The sequence below is a fragment of the Ambystoma mexicanum genome, chromosome 7p, assembly GCF_040938575.1.
Source record: "Ambystoma mexicanum isolate Mex_15411 chromosome 7p, UKY_AmexF1_1, whole genome shotgun sequence".
Taxonomy (NCBI): Eukaryota; Metazoa; Chordata; class Amphibia; order Caudata; family Ambystomatidae; genus Ambystoma; species Ambystoma mexicanum.
Window position 1 is genome coordinate 141,760,644 of NC_090939.1, and position 12,759 is coordinate 141,773,402.

Genomic DNA, 12,759 nt, shown 5'->3' on the forward strand with positions numbered 1-12,759 from the left:
CAGAATTCTAGCAGAAAAGGAACTCTGGGAACTTTGTCTGGAAAGGAGAGTTTCAGTGAGGGCAGAATACCTGCCGGGCCAACAGAACGAAGTGGCCGACTGGAACTCCAGATACCTTAGAGACGCCAGCGATTGGAAGTTGGACGAAGGGGTGTTCCAGGAACTAATGTCTCGGTGGGGTCCATGCCAGATCGACCTATTTGCATCGAGATTGAACAGGCAATTACCACGGTTCTTCAGCTGGAGACTGGACCCGGAAGCAGAAGCGACGGATGCTTTTCTGCAATCCTGGGGCCATCAGAGGAACTACGCGTTTCCTCCGTTCTCCATGATAACGAGGACGCTTGCTCAGGTGAGACGTCAGAGTGCATCCCTAATCCTAGTCACACCGGATTGGAGAGGACAGGTGTGGTTTCCCAGTCTACTGGAATTGACTTATCAGAACCCACTGGCTTTACCCAACAGGGAATTAATCATTCGAGATCCCAGGGGCCTCAGCCACCCTTTGGTGAGGTCAGGAGGACTCAAACACTTAGTGTGGGCAATTTCAGGGGATCTTGGATTAGGCCAGTACTATCGGACGATGCTGAAAACATCATTAACGAATCCTGGGCCCCAGGGACACATGAAGCTTATGGATCAGCATGGGTTAGATGGAATAGCTGGTGTTTGGAGAGGAACATACATCCCGATAGAACGGATGTAGTTCATGTAGCAAATTTTTTAGCTCAGATGGCAGCGCAAGGTAAGGCGTATAGGACCATTAATACTGCCAGGTCTGCGATATCGGCAGGGCATCCTAGAGTTGAAGGCATAGCGATTGGGGAACACCCATTAATTTGTAGACTTCTAAGAGGAGTACAGATGCTTAAACCTCCTAGCGAAAAATATAGCCAATTATGGGATGTAGACAGGGTCTTGAGATTATTTTTGACATGGCCAGATAATCAGGATTCGACTCGGAAAGCAATTTCAGGCAAGTTAGCCATGCTCTTATGTCTTTTAGCATGTAAGAGATCTTCTGATCTTAGAGCTCTGGAGGTTAACAGGAAAAGTATATCCCCTAACGGAGTGACATTTCTCATTTCAAAGAGGACCAAAACGGGGTTGAGATCTATTTCATATGAATCTTTTCCAAACCAACCAAAATTATGTCCAGTCAGATGCCTAGCGGCATACGAAGATATGAAGAGGGAAGTAAGGCCTCAAGGGATAACTCAATTATTGATAGCAATTTGTAAACCTTTTAAAGCGGTTAGACCGGTTACCATAGCCAGATGGCTTAGGTGGGTGATGGCAGAAGCGGGCATAGATATTGAGAGGTATGGTGTTCATTCAGCTAGAGGAGCGATGGCTACTAAAGCTTATAACATTGGTGCTAGAGTGGAAGATATTATGAGGTCTGCGGATTGGTCGAATGAATCGACTTTTAAAACTTTCTATTTTAAACCCATCGAAAGTGCAACATCGTTAGTGGTAAGTAAGCTTTGAACAAGCATAATCCGAGCCTCCGGTCTTCAGATTTCCACAGATTTCCACACATTCGTTACAGAAAGTCATAATTCTATTAAAGACACAGAGGTGAAGGATTATCCCACCCGATCAATCGTAACAATGAGATATTTACATGTCATGTACTGTTGATATTTATGTAATGAATCATACAGGATGTATAATAATTATGAAGATGTTGTTAATGATCAATGAGTATACAGGTTATTACTAGATGTGGAGTTTACGATTTACCCACCCTGTTTTGGTTTATAGTCACCTTTTAATTTATGTTTCTTTAGGGACGACGTCAGACAGCAAACAGGCAGGAATTTGAGAATGGAAGAGGATATCAAAGACATACAGAACTCATCCTCGCAAGAACAAAGAAAGAGGAGGAAGGGAAAGAGGACAGGAGTTTTGTTGCATTGAGGACTTGTTTATTGGTTTATGGAACATGGTCAGTTGAGGACCAATCGAAATGAACTACAAATTCTCAGAAAAACATGGTTATTGTAGTTTTTTATTAGATTTTGTATTCATATTCTTTGGTACTGTTTTCTTTGCTGTTGAAAAGTAAAGTTGTAGAGAAAGCATAATCCTTTGCCTCCGTGTCTTTATAGAATTATGACTTTCTGTAACGAATGTGTGGAAAATCTGAATTCTAAAGAATATCTTTAATGTTGTTTCCAATCAGAGAAAGCAGGCACAGATACGCCTTGTGTTGCCAATGCATTCCGGACTGTTAGTCATCATGAGGGCAGATCAATGCTGTGTCCAAGCTGAATCATACATCTCCTATCTGGCCCACTGTACGCCACTTCACATCTAGCCAATGGGTCAGTTCTCACTTCAAAAGGTAATACATTCGGGGCCCCAGATTTTCTTTTGGGCCACTGTTTTTGACACCACGTTTAAGAAGTGAAACGTAAATATTATGAATGATTTATTTCATGTAGGAGTGCGAAACTTTTCTTTAAATTACAAGGCTGCCACTGCCCTATGTTTAGATGCTTTTCTTGATATAGTCTGATTATGGCACTCCCGAATACTTTCAGCTTTTTCAATAATGAGCGGTGACAGGCTCTCTCTGCGACCTAAAGGTGCTGTCTTTAATCACCACACAGATAAGCCAGCTCGGCGCGCTACTACTTCTGTCTGGTAAAGTGAGTCACTGGCTCTGAGGCTCATCTCTCTGCAGCAGTGACAGGCGGTACACAGGTTCTCTCAGCCAATCAGTGATCAGAAAAGGCGGGCCCGAAGACAACCGACGAGCTTGCAAATGCATGGGATACGGGATACTACATAACGCTCCGCACGAGCCCCAAGCTAGAGATCGAGGCTCCTCTGAGCAGGACGCTGCAGGTAGGCTTTTGGATCGCGGGTCTGCGCATATCCTGTCACAAGCTTCTCCTCACAAGACTGTACGGTGCGGCCGACACTGCTACTCACGCACACTCACCGTCCGTCCCCTGTCTGAAAGAGGGGGTGTCAGGATTGCGCCCCGGGTACACTGCGCTCTGTTTTCTGCCTGAAGAAGGTGACAGGTGTCAAACCTTCAAACTGCTCCGGCACTTTTGAGGCAGTACGCAGCAGCCTCCTTTGCAGGAAGGTAGGGGTGGTGGCCCGAGGGGAGTGTACGCGATCCTTTTATTCTGTAGCTTCACTAGTCCCCTGACCTTTCTGCGACTAAAGCACACTTTATATCCCACGCTACTTCTGGTTTTATCAGGTTTATGCTCATGACTGCCAATATTAGTACATAATAACAGTGCTTTCGTAACACCGGTACTTGCCAGTTCCAAACCTGTGTGTGGTGGCAGTTGGGTGGCTCCTGTGGGGACGTCGCCATTCGTCGGTGTCGGCTGATGAACGCCTTTAGGGCTGGAATTCTGCGTCTTCACGATTACTACAATGGAGCTTCAACTTTTTTTATTTTAAAGTAATGGGCTTTCACTTGCCAAGACAAAAAAAATTCTCTTCTCACATCTGCTGTCTCAAAACGTTGAGCGCTATGTGGTGCAAGTAATTCACAAATAACATTAACCAATGAATTCCCCCATCTTCGCGCCAATGTAAAATGATTCTATGACAGGACAATTCGGTCTGTGTGGGAGAAGAATCCAAAGTCTCAAGTGGTACAGTCTCTATAGTTGCTACATTTCCATGTGGGCACTGTTTTACAGACAGTAAATCAAAATAGCTTTCAGTTGCGTGACCCCAAACAATCTCCTCAAACTAGGTCGACAACGAAGGTATGACCCCATGATTCCAAAACACGAGTATCTACTTCTTTGCAAGTAATAATGAGTAGTTGAGAAGTATCTTTGGGTAGTCCTTCAATGCATCACGACATGCAGCAAACTGGTTCCTGGGTTACAGTGTGAAGAAGTGACTACTGCTCTGCAAGAGTACCGGGATAAGTAGTGGCTACAACTCCGGTCCAGCCCCACACTGCTAATAAACCAGCATTTATCCCAATCATAAAGGTGAAAGAGTCATAACAAATCTATCCCCTTCGCTGCTTGTTGTAACTTGGACCCAAGCCAAGTTCAGCTCTTCAGGACGGGAGTAAAGTAGCACTCTGGCAACCAAATAAAAAATGTTATACCAAGGTTCTATGGAAAAATGAGCCTTTAATTTTAACTAAAAATATAAACTCACTAATAACCCACTCCTGTAAAGGAAGACACAGAATATAAAGACTTTTGAATGAAAGGGGTCACTCTGGTTCTGAAGACGGGGATAGCTGAAAATAGTCTCTAGTAATGCTATGTCTCTAAAAGGGAAAGCATTGGGTCATACATGTGTTTATAGCCCTAAAAATCCAGCCCGGAGGACACAACCACTATGAATAACTTATCTCCTTTGGTGGCTCAACTGTCAAACCAGGCTTCTTGGCGCTTTCTAGTGGGTTGAGGTGACATCGAGTTGTATGCTTCCAATGGATCGAGTGGTTATTGGTTCAAAGAAGGCAGGAGCGCAGGAACGTGTTGGACGTGTCAATGGAAGAAAAAAGCAGCATTTATCAAATGCTGCTCCAGATGGCCTGTAGCGACTCAAAAAACCACTTGAAAGTGGTCGAGTCCGCTCGAAAGAGGCCCGAGGTGGGGAAAAAGTGCCCAGAGCTGTTCTTTGGCTTCTTGTTTGCTTTGACACCCTGGGCAGGGCTGTGAGTCGTCCTTCTGCCCTTGCAAAACAGGAATGTTGTCAGTGAGCACTTGCAGGAGCTGTCCCCTCCATTGAGCAGGGTCCTGGTTACCAATTTTCTGTCAACAGGCAGGCCTTGTTCAAACAGCAGTTCATCTTTAAGGGTCCCCTTAGATAATTGAGGGGTGAGTCCTTCTTCCTCTTTGAGTTTTTATTTTTTTTATTTTCACATTTGTGGCTTCACCTCCTTTATATACTCATTTTGCCAGAGCAGCTGGGTCCATGTCACGCCTACTGTAAGCATCCAAGCTTCACTGATCTAGCAAGCATATTTTCCTGGTGATGTCATTAGTCCCAGAGTGCATTTTATGCAGGAAGAGGGGACGCACACTTGACATGTGATTAGCCTAAGGGATCCCAAGATGATGTGACCTGTCTCTGGACTGGAATCTCTCTCTTTCTCTCTTCTCCCCCCCTCCCTATAACTGGGCTGCTGCTTAGGGCATATTAGCAGAGCTTACTTTCTGAGGTAGTATTACCAAATACGTTTTGGGTTACAACAATCATAAAAGCTTGAGATTGCTCACCCGTGCAGATACCATTCTATCAGAGAGCACCCAGTAATTTTGCTCAGTCTTGAGGTAACTGCAAGCCAGAATTGTCGAATAACGGAATTACCCCATCATGTGACAAACCAAGCACTCTTTTAATGGCTTCTTGAGCAAGCAGAGCTTATTTTGCCACAAAAGTAGACCATTTTGGCAGTGGTAGAATAGGCCCTGTGCAAGAAGACTGAATTGAATCAACATATATTTAGCAGTAAGGATTTTGTGTGTTACAGCAAATTGGGTTCCATTAAGCATCTGAGAATTGCCTCCCTACTTGTTTCTCCCATCCGAGTCTGACCTGCTGAAGTCAATGACAAGGCATACAATAAGCAGTGTCGCCTAGCAATTTGCTATGCAATTCTGTTGCTTTACTAATTAAACTGACACTTGTGTAGCACAGATTGCTATTGAAATTAGCCTGTTAAAAGAAAGCACAGCTCACCCTGCATTCTTCACCTATTGCCCTCTCGGGTATCTCCACCCTCTGCTCCCAGTTCACGGCAGGTTCAAAGGGGCTAATGGGTTGGGGGGAGAGAGAGAGTGCAACAGTAATAATCTCCACTCTTAAAAGTGATAAAGACCCTAAAAATAGTATCCGTACCACAGATGGTGGCTCTGTGTACTAATGGTGATAAATACCACGTTCATTGGTCTACAGGGCTAAATTGATCGGCGAGTAAATGCAATTTCAAGCGAGTAAGAATTGGTTTACTCGTTCACAAGAGAGTAAAATGTATCTGAAATGTTCAGACATTTGGGGAATGAAACTTGAGTCCCTGCATTCAGCATGTGATAGAAATGCATGATTGCAGGCCTTGACTAACCAATCAGTCAGCACTGAGATGGTAACTGGACCATGGAGTGTGGAGCGGGATGAGGTGTGGTAAACTGCACAGTGGAATGGTTCCTGCGCCAACAGTATGCCTGAATTCATGGAAATGCACAGTGTGTGCAGCTTGGGCACCTTTTACCTACCAGTTGTGCACACAGACCTAAGCTACAGTTTGTGGTCAATTTTTAGTGTGGTGCAAAGCTCCAATGAGGAAGGAAAACAAACTAACCAGAGGGGATTTTCATTTTGAATTATTGTGTAAATGTTACCACGGTGAGGTTTCCCAATACAGAGAGGAAGCTAGCACTTTAATGACAGGAAATTAAAAGCAAACTCATACTTGCTAAGTTTCAAATTTATGAACCTGCTATAAAACGATCTCTGCAGCAGGTGCATTATCCCAGTTGGTTTAACGCGTACCCTTCTTCAGTATTCAGGGTGCATGCAATACCATTCTTGACGCACACGCATACCCACATAAACATGCACTTGCCAGTGTACATATTTGTCTGGTCTCCAAGTCGTACTAACTGCCTGAAAGTGGACTTTATAACTGAGCCCTGCTATTTGCTGGCTTCACTTAATAAAGGAATCCCATTGCACTTCCGTATTTAATGTCTCACCTGATGTTTTAACAACACGTGGTATAGAAATAATCAAATATTAGAAAGATGAAAGGCTGAGCCAGCATTGAGGGCCTACACCCTGCCCCCTGCAGGATACATGCAGATGGCACTAAACCCATTTAGCTGTCTGATTCTCAAAATACCTTTGCTTTCGAGAGCAATGCTGTACAATGGGGCACATCTTCTGCTTAAATCTTGAAAAGATGCAGCACTACAGAACATGAGCTCATGGTATTGGGAGACCCAAACCTTCAAGCAAAATCCAGTCACACCGCCCCTGCTTATACTTTTCTCATCAGGTTGTGTGAATGATTAGCGGATACACAGTGAAATCTAAGAGCAATACAATACAATGGAAATACATGGGCAAACAAATGATAGAGTACTGGTTGTAGAAAATACTAAATTACCTCTTGTACAGAGCCTGGGGAGCACACTCCTCCAGTGAGGGAGCCTGAGCCTCCCTAAGGGGATACAGGAAGTCCAGGCATCTCCTGTTACCTCCATGGCCCCGGTGTCTGGCTGTCCACTGAACTCGGACTTCTTCTGGAGCACATTTTGTCCAGTGTTCGAACATGGTATAAATATATGCACAGTGCATTATGCACTGTAAGAACACTGAAGATGCCATTGCCAGCCAAGTAAGGCCAGTATTTCCCAATGCAGGAACACTAGTGCTGCCTGAGCCCAATTACACCATTACTGGCACTATAAAGGACACCCCAGTGAAAGGACATTGTATGTACCACCAACCTCGCCCATCCCACTGTGTGAACACTTCTGCTGGATGAGCTGCGTATGGGCTGCACATTCTACTTAATATAAGAAAACGTGCTTTGTGAGCACAGTACTGCCGTTATTTGCCTCAGTAAGAACATGCATGCTACCCCCTTCCCTAAGCCTATCTTCAAGCCCCACTCAGACATTTGCTGCCATGGTGGCGTCACCTCCCATAATCTCCTGTCCTAGGTGCAGTCTACTGCCCATTCTGCACAACAATTCGATTAAATCTTCAGTTCCACCCTTGCAGCCATCGCCCTCTTTCACCTGCTCTCCTCCACACCAGCGCTCCTCCCTGTTTCACCTTCACTTGCATGTATCCTTGCACTTTCACATCCTTTGCTCACACTCACAACATCCTTGCACTTACAAGCCTGCACACTCGCACACCCTTGCTCATTATCACACTTGTGCTAGGTCTCACGTAGCTTCACATCTGCACACCCGTGCACGCTTGCGCACTTGCTTTTTATTACCTATGCTTTTCTTACACACCCTTGCATCCACACACTTGTTTTCAGACTACCGCCAGCTACTAAAAATTGACGTTTTGAAATCGCTCTGACAAACAGTTTTAAAAATGTCAATAAACGGCAGGGGATCAGCACACAGATGACTGTCGGCCCTGCAGGGTGTCCTGTACAGGAGAGTAGAAGATCAAAGTGCTGCGGCTCCTATATCCTTTCAGTCTGCTGGCAGACAAATTAAATTTAAAAAATGTGCTATTTCAATTGGGAGTGAATGGGCCAGGGACCTGGTAGATTATCTTGCCACTACTGGTTAACACATTCAAAAAAGTTAGTGAGCTGACGGTTGGTAGCTCTTCAAGTTCATATCACCATGTATTCCTTAACAAATGCTGACAAGTCCAAAATAAAAGGGGTTTGGGGTACTACCAGGGCAGAGTAACCTACATTAGGGCTAGTAACCTACCTTTAGAAAATGCTGCTCATTTCTACGCAGCCCACCAAGTCAAAAGGAATTTCCCGAGTGGCACTGCAGAAGCTCGCGTGTGCATAAACTAATGGTTCATACTGCAGTGCCATCTGCTGGCAGAAAGGGGACTTTTTAAAATAAAGCATTACAGTGACAATCCTGCGTGAACGGTACACATTTAAAAGTGAAATGAGTCATACTGGCAAGAATTAAATGTGTGAAAAGGCCAGATCTGGAGGGCTGGTTGAAGTTATTAGTGGCCCTGCCCTCCTCCGAAAGTAGTATTTAATGCTATATCAAAAATCCTCAAGGGCCATCTTGTCCACCCGAAGATGACAATTGCCCTGCCTAATGCAGCACCATACTACATACTTGGTCTCAAGCTATGACTTTCCTTTTAACATTGTGAACATTTTGATTTATGAAACATTTTAACTTCTTGCAGAGCAATTTATGTGTCAAGCATGTGGATCATACAGTATTTGGACACTGCCCTGTGCAACACCGACTGGAACAGCTGCACAGAGCCTTGCACTGAAAACCTGTTTTCAGAGTCTTTTTTTTTTATGTCTATTTATTTTTGTCCATTCATGCAGCTAACCTTTACATTTTAGACGCTCATCTCATTAATGTCTCACTTCAGCAGTACACACATGTATTGTTGATTGTTTTATGTCTTGGGTACAAATAACTTCTGGTGACATTAAAAATATTAGTATAGAATTGCTAATCATATATGTAGGTTTGCTAATCAAGACATTTTTGAAAACAAATGTATGCCTTGCATGATCCGTTCCCTCAAGCACCATCTTATAAAGGGTGGAGGCAATCTACCAACATGTACTGCAGCAGGGAAGTGTGGTCTAGCTTTGTAAGATAGCGTTCATTCCAGGCTTATAAGCTGCCATACAGGTGTTGAAAGATTTCGAAGAAGCTACGCCACCATCTGAAGTAATCTTGAGGCGCCTAAACTTGCATCTCTCCAACTTTATCCGTCAAATGGAGAAAGAAGAGTGCACCATGACAAACTGACTTGTGATGTAGGCGAGGAATGTTGCACTGGAGGAGCCACAGTAAGTGATGCAATGTATCTGTGCCACCAAGCAGCCGTCACAGCCTGTGCTAATGGTTTCATGTGAATGTGTCAGCTGGTCCGAGACATTTGGATCCAGGCAAGGTGTATAAGGGGGTGGGAGAAGCAGGTAAAACACACCTATCGGGGCACATTGAAATGTTTTGGACATACTAGAGCAGTTTAAGGACTAGCAGCATCTCTGTAAAACGTGGGGGAGGCCCACCCGTCTCCTGATAGTGTGCTTTTGCTTCTCCAAGTATGCCAGTCGATTGTCCACAAGCAGTTTGGAAACATACATGCTGAATGAAATTAATTCACGTTTGTTTCGGAAACTATTTTTCCAAAACGTACACATGTAAAACTGTGGTTACATCATGCATAGAACTTAAACATTCTTCTCAGTCGGGTTTGCTTGGGAATGCAACCCAAAGCGGATGGTAAACTCCATCTAAGGCTAAATACGGGTGCGAGACAGATAGCCAACAAGTACCGGAAGGGAAAGTTCAAAATAACTTTGAAGAGAGAGTTCAAGAAGCCGCAATCTGCACGTCCTGAACAGCAATTTTGAAAGGCACAACATCCGAAAACCCACATAGCACAGAGGGTCGCAGACATCAGTAATTTACTATGTCTTCATCTCGAGGAATCTAGTCAGTGACATTGTCTCATTCAAAGGGATTAACACTAATGATAGCGACCACAACTGGTTGAAACTAATTTGGGCTCAAGGCTTAGAGCGTCCAAACATGAAACAAGAACTAGACCTTGAGGTAATAAATAATGGCAGTAAATTAAGATTAAACAAATCAGCAATCAAGCATTCCATCGTCATTTATGAGAGGAGACTTGAAAATGCTGAAATTGGAAGAATGGTTGAAACAGTGGACTATGTCCCCATTCTCTCCTTATGTCGAACCAAAGGCAAGTCCTCCAAATTATAGCACACAATCAATCGCCATGCATTTGACCAAGCTTTAGCACTTAGAAAAAAGGAAATGAGGAAACTTGCCCGAACTCTTTTTAAAAAAAAAAAAAAAAAAAAAAAAAAAAACTCCCTGAGATTGTTGCGAAGAGGTTGGTCAAAAAAGCAAAAGGCAACTATAGACAGTGTGGCTTAACAATCATGAACACTCCTTTGTCAAACAGGATGCGGAAAGGATGTTAAAAGCAATAGCCAGTAAGTCAACAATGGAAATGTGTGCTATGATTGGATTTCTAGTGAAGACAGAGCAACACCAGCAACTAAACTGGTTGACTGAGGCAAAAATGGGTGTCCTTTTTTGAGAACTTGTTTAATGACCCGTCAGCCTCCGGGAGCTTGTTTAAAAAAAAAAAAAAAAAAAAAATACCAATTCCACCTGGAAACTAGCTTACCATTATGAGGATCTACTAACTAAAGTCAAATCATTAATTCCTCCCCGGGCCCGCGACCTTGTTGGACCTGATGCTTAAGAACGTGCTAGCATCTAAATCAATACCAACATCATGGAAAATGGTGCACATAATTCCAATTTTTAAACATGGAGCGACCCCATTGACTATCGGCCAATAGCATTATTGGACATCGTGGGGAAAATATATGCTCCTTTTCTCCTCAAGACTTAACAAATGGTCCTGTAGATCTGTCCATACGGATCTGCGTGATTTTTCAATCATGGAGAAGCTTGCATGAGAATGTGTGAACCGCAAAAGGTTTGCACATTTCCCATGCGAACACGCATTGAAACCCCAACTGACACACACCCCCACCCACACCTCCAACATACCCAAACCCTACTTAACCTTTTCAGGCGCTGTGTCCCTGCGGCGCCAGTTCCCTTTCACTTCCGTGATCGGGAACTGGCGCTGCAGGGTGCTTTTTTTTTTTTTTTTTTCCGGGAGCTGCAGGGGTTTCCTCCCGCTCACTATACCACACAGTATAATGAGCAGGGCGTTGAGTGGGGTTGGAGGGGGTTATGGAGGGGAGGGGAGGAGAGAGAGAGAGGGGGGAGGGGAGGAGAGAGAGAGAGAGGGGGGGAGGGGGGATGGAGGAGGGGAGGAGGGGGAGAGGGGATAGGGGGAGGGGAGGAGAGAGAGGGGGGGAGGGGAGAGGAGGAGGGGGACGCCCCCGCAGTCTTTTTATATATATATATATTTTTTTTTAATACTTATCTAAACTGCTACCACCAAAGGTTCAAACTTTTGGTGGTAGCATTTTTCAGTCTTTTTGTACGGTCAGACCGGTCTGATCGCACAATTCCATCCATACAGACGATTTCCAAGCTGGCTTCACAAAAGGGTTGGGCACATCGCCCATAGCCTTCCTCTTGTCTTTATTAAAAGCTAACACTCTGCAAACTAAGATGAAGAGCCATCTGGCTTTTGTGATTTTTCGAAAGCTTTCGACAGCATAAATAGAGCCCGCCTATGGAGGAAGCTTCAGTATTGGAATTGCCCACCAGATCTTATTGAGCAAACGCATGAGTTGTGTTCAAATACTTCAATTGGAATACAGCTCAATCTGGGAGGACTTCTGAGCAAACAAATCCCAACAGGCAGGGGCGTAAAAGAGGGTTGCTCCCTAACCACAGCCTTGTTTAACTCGTATATCTCAGATATTGGTAAATGCATGGCAAAGACTAGATGTTTTCCACCAAAAATTGGCAGAATAAGAATCACACTCCTGCTGTATGCAGATGATCTTGTACCTTTTGGACTTTACTGCAATTGGCCTTCAAAATACGCTGCAAATAATCAAAATAACAAAACTACTTGTCATCAAAAGAGGCCTGAGATTTAAAAAAAAAATGACGTTTAAATCAAACCGAAATAGAACCAGTGGCCTCATTTAAATATCTAGGGATCCAAATATGGAACAGTACAGTGGAATTGTATGTAAGCAAGAGCTTCTGAGGGAAAGCTAGAGCTTTAGCCAATCAAGCTATGAACTTGAAAAGAACATTTAGCAAATACTCCATGCTTCCACTGATTGAGTTTTATAAGGCCAAAGTTGTCCCAACATTAAGCTATGGCTCGGAGGTCCTAATTCCAACTCCGCCCAAGCACTGGGTAACCCTTGAGGGTCTTTTCTGGAAGGAAGTGCTGAACATGCTGCAATCTCTCCCAATGTCTCTCCTCCGAAAGGAAATGGGCTTGATATGCATGAATGCAATAGTACAATGGAAAACTCTGCTTATTTAGCAAATGTATGTGGCTCTAGCAAGGCTAACCTGGATCAAAAATGAAGTGAAAAGGAACGAGAACGCTGCACTGTCTAACTGG

The 12,759-nt window shown here is 44.0% G+C and overlaps 1 protein-coding gene across 1 annotated transcript in view; it reads left to right on the forward strand.

Annotated features, from left to right (window-relative positions):
- The first annotated feature begins 2,742 nt into the window (after nucleotides 1-2,742).
- Nucleotides 2,743-12,759, forward strand: part of LOC138525755 (beta-1,4-galactosyltransferase 3-like) — a 547,693-nt gene continuing 537,676 nt past the window's right edge. Inside the window, exon 1 of the mRNA XM_069635927.1 lies at nucleotides 2,743-2,856. The gene's annotated coding sequence lies outside the window, so the exon portion shown is untranslated. The remainder of the gene's footprint in view (nucleotides 2,857-12,759) is intronic.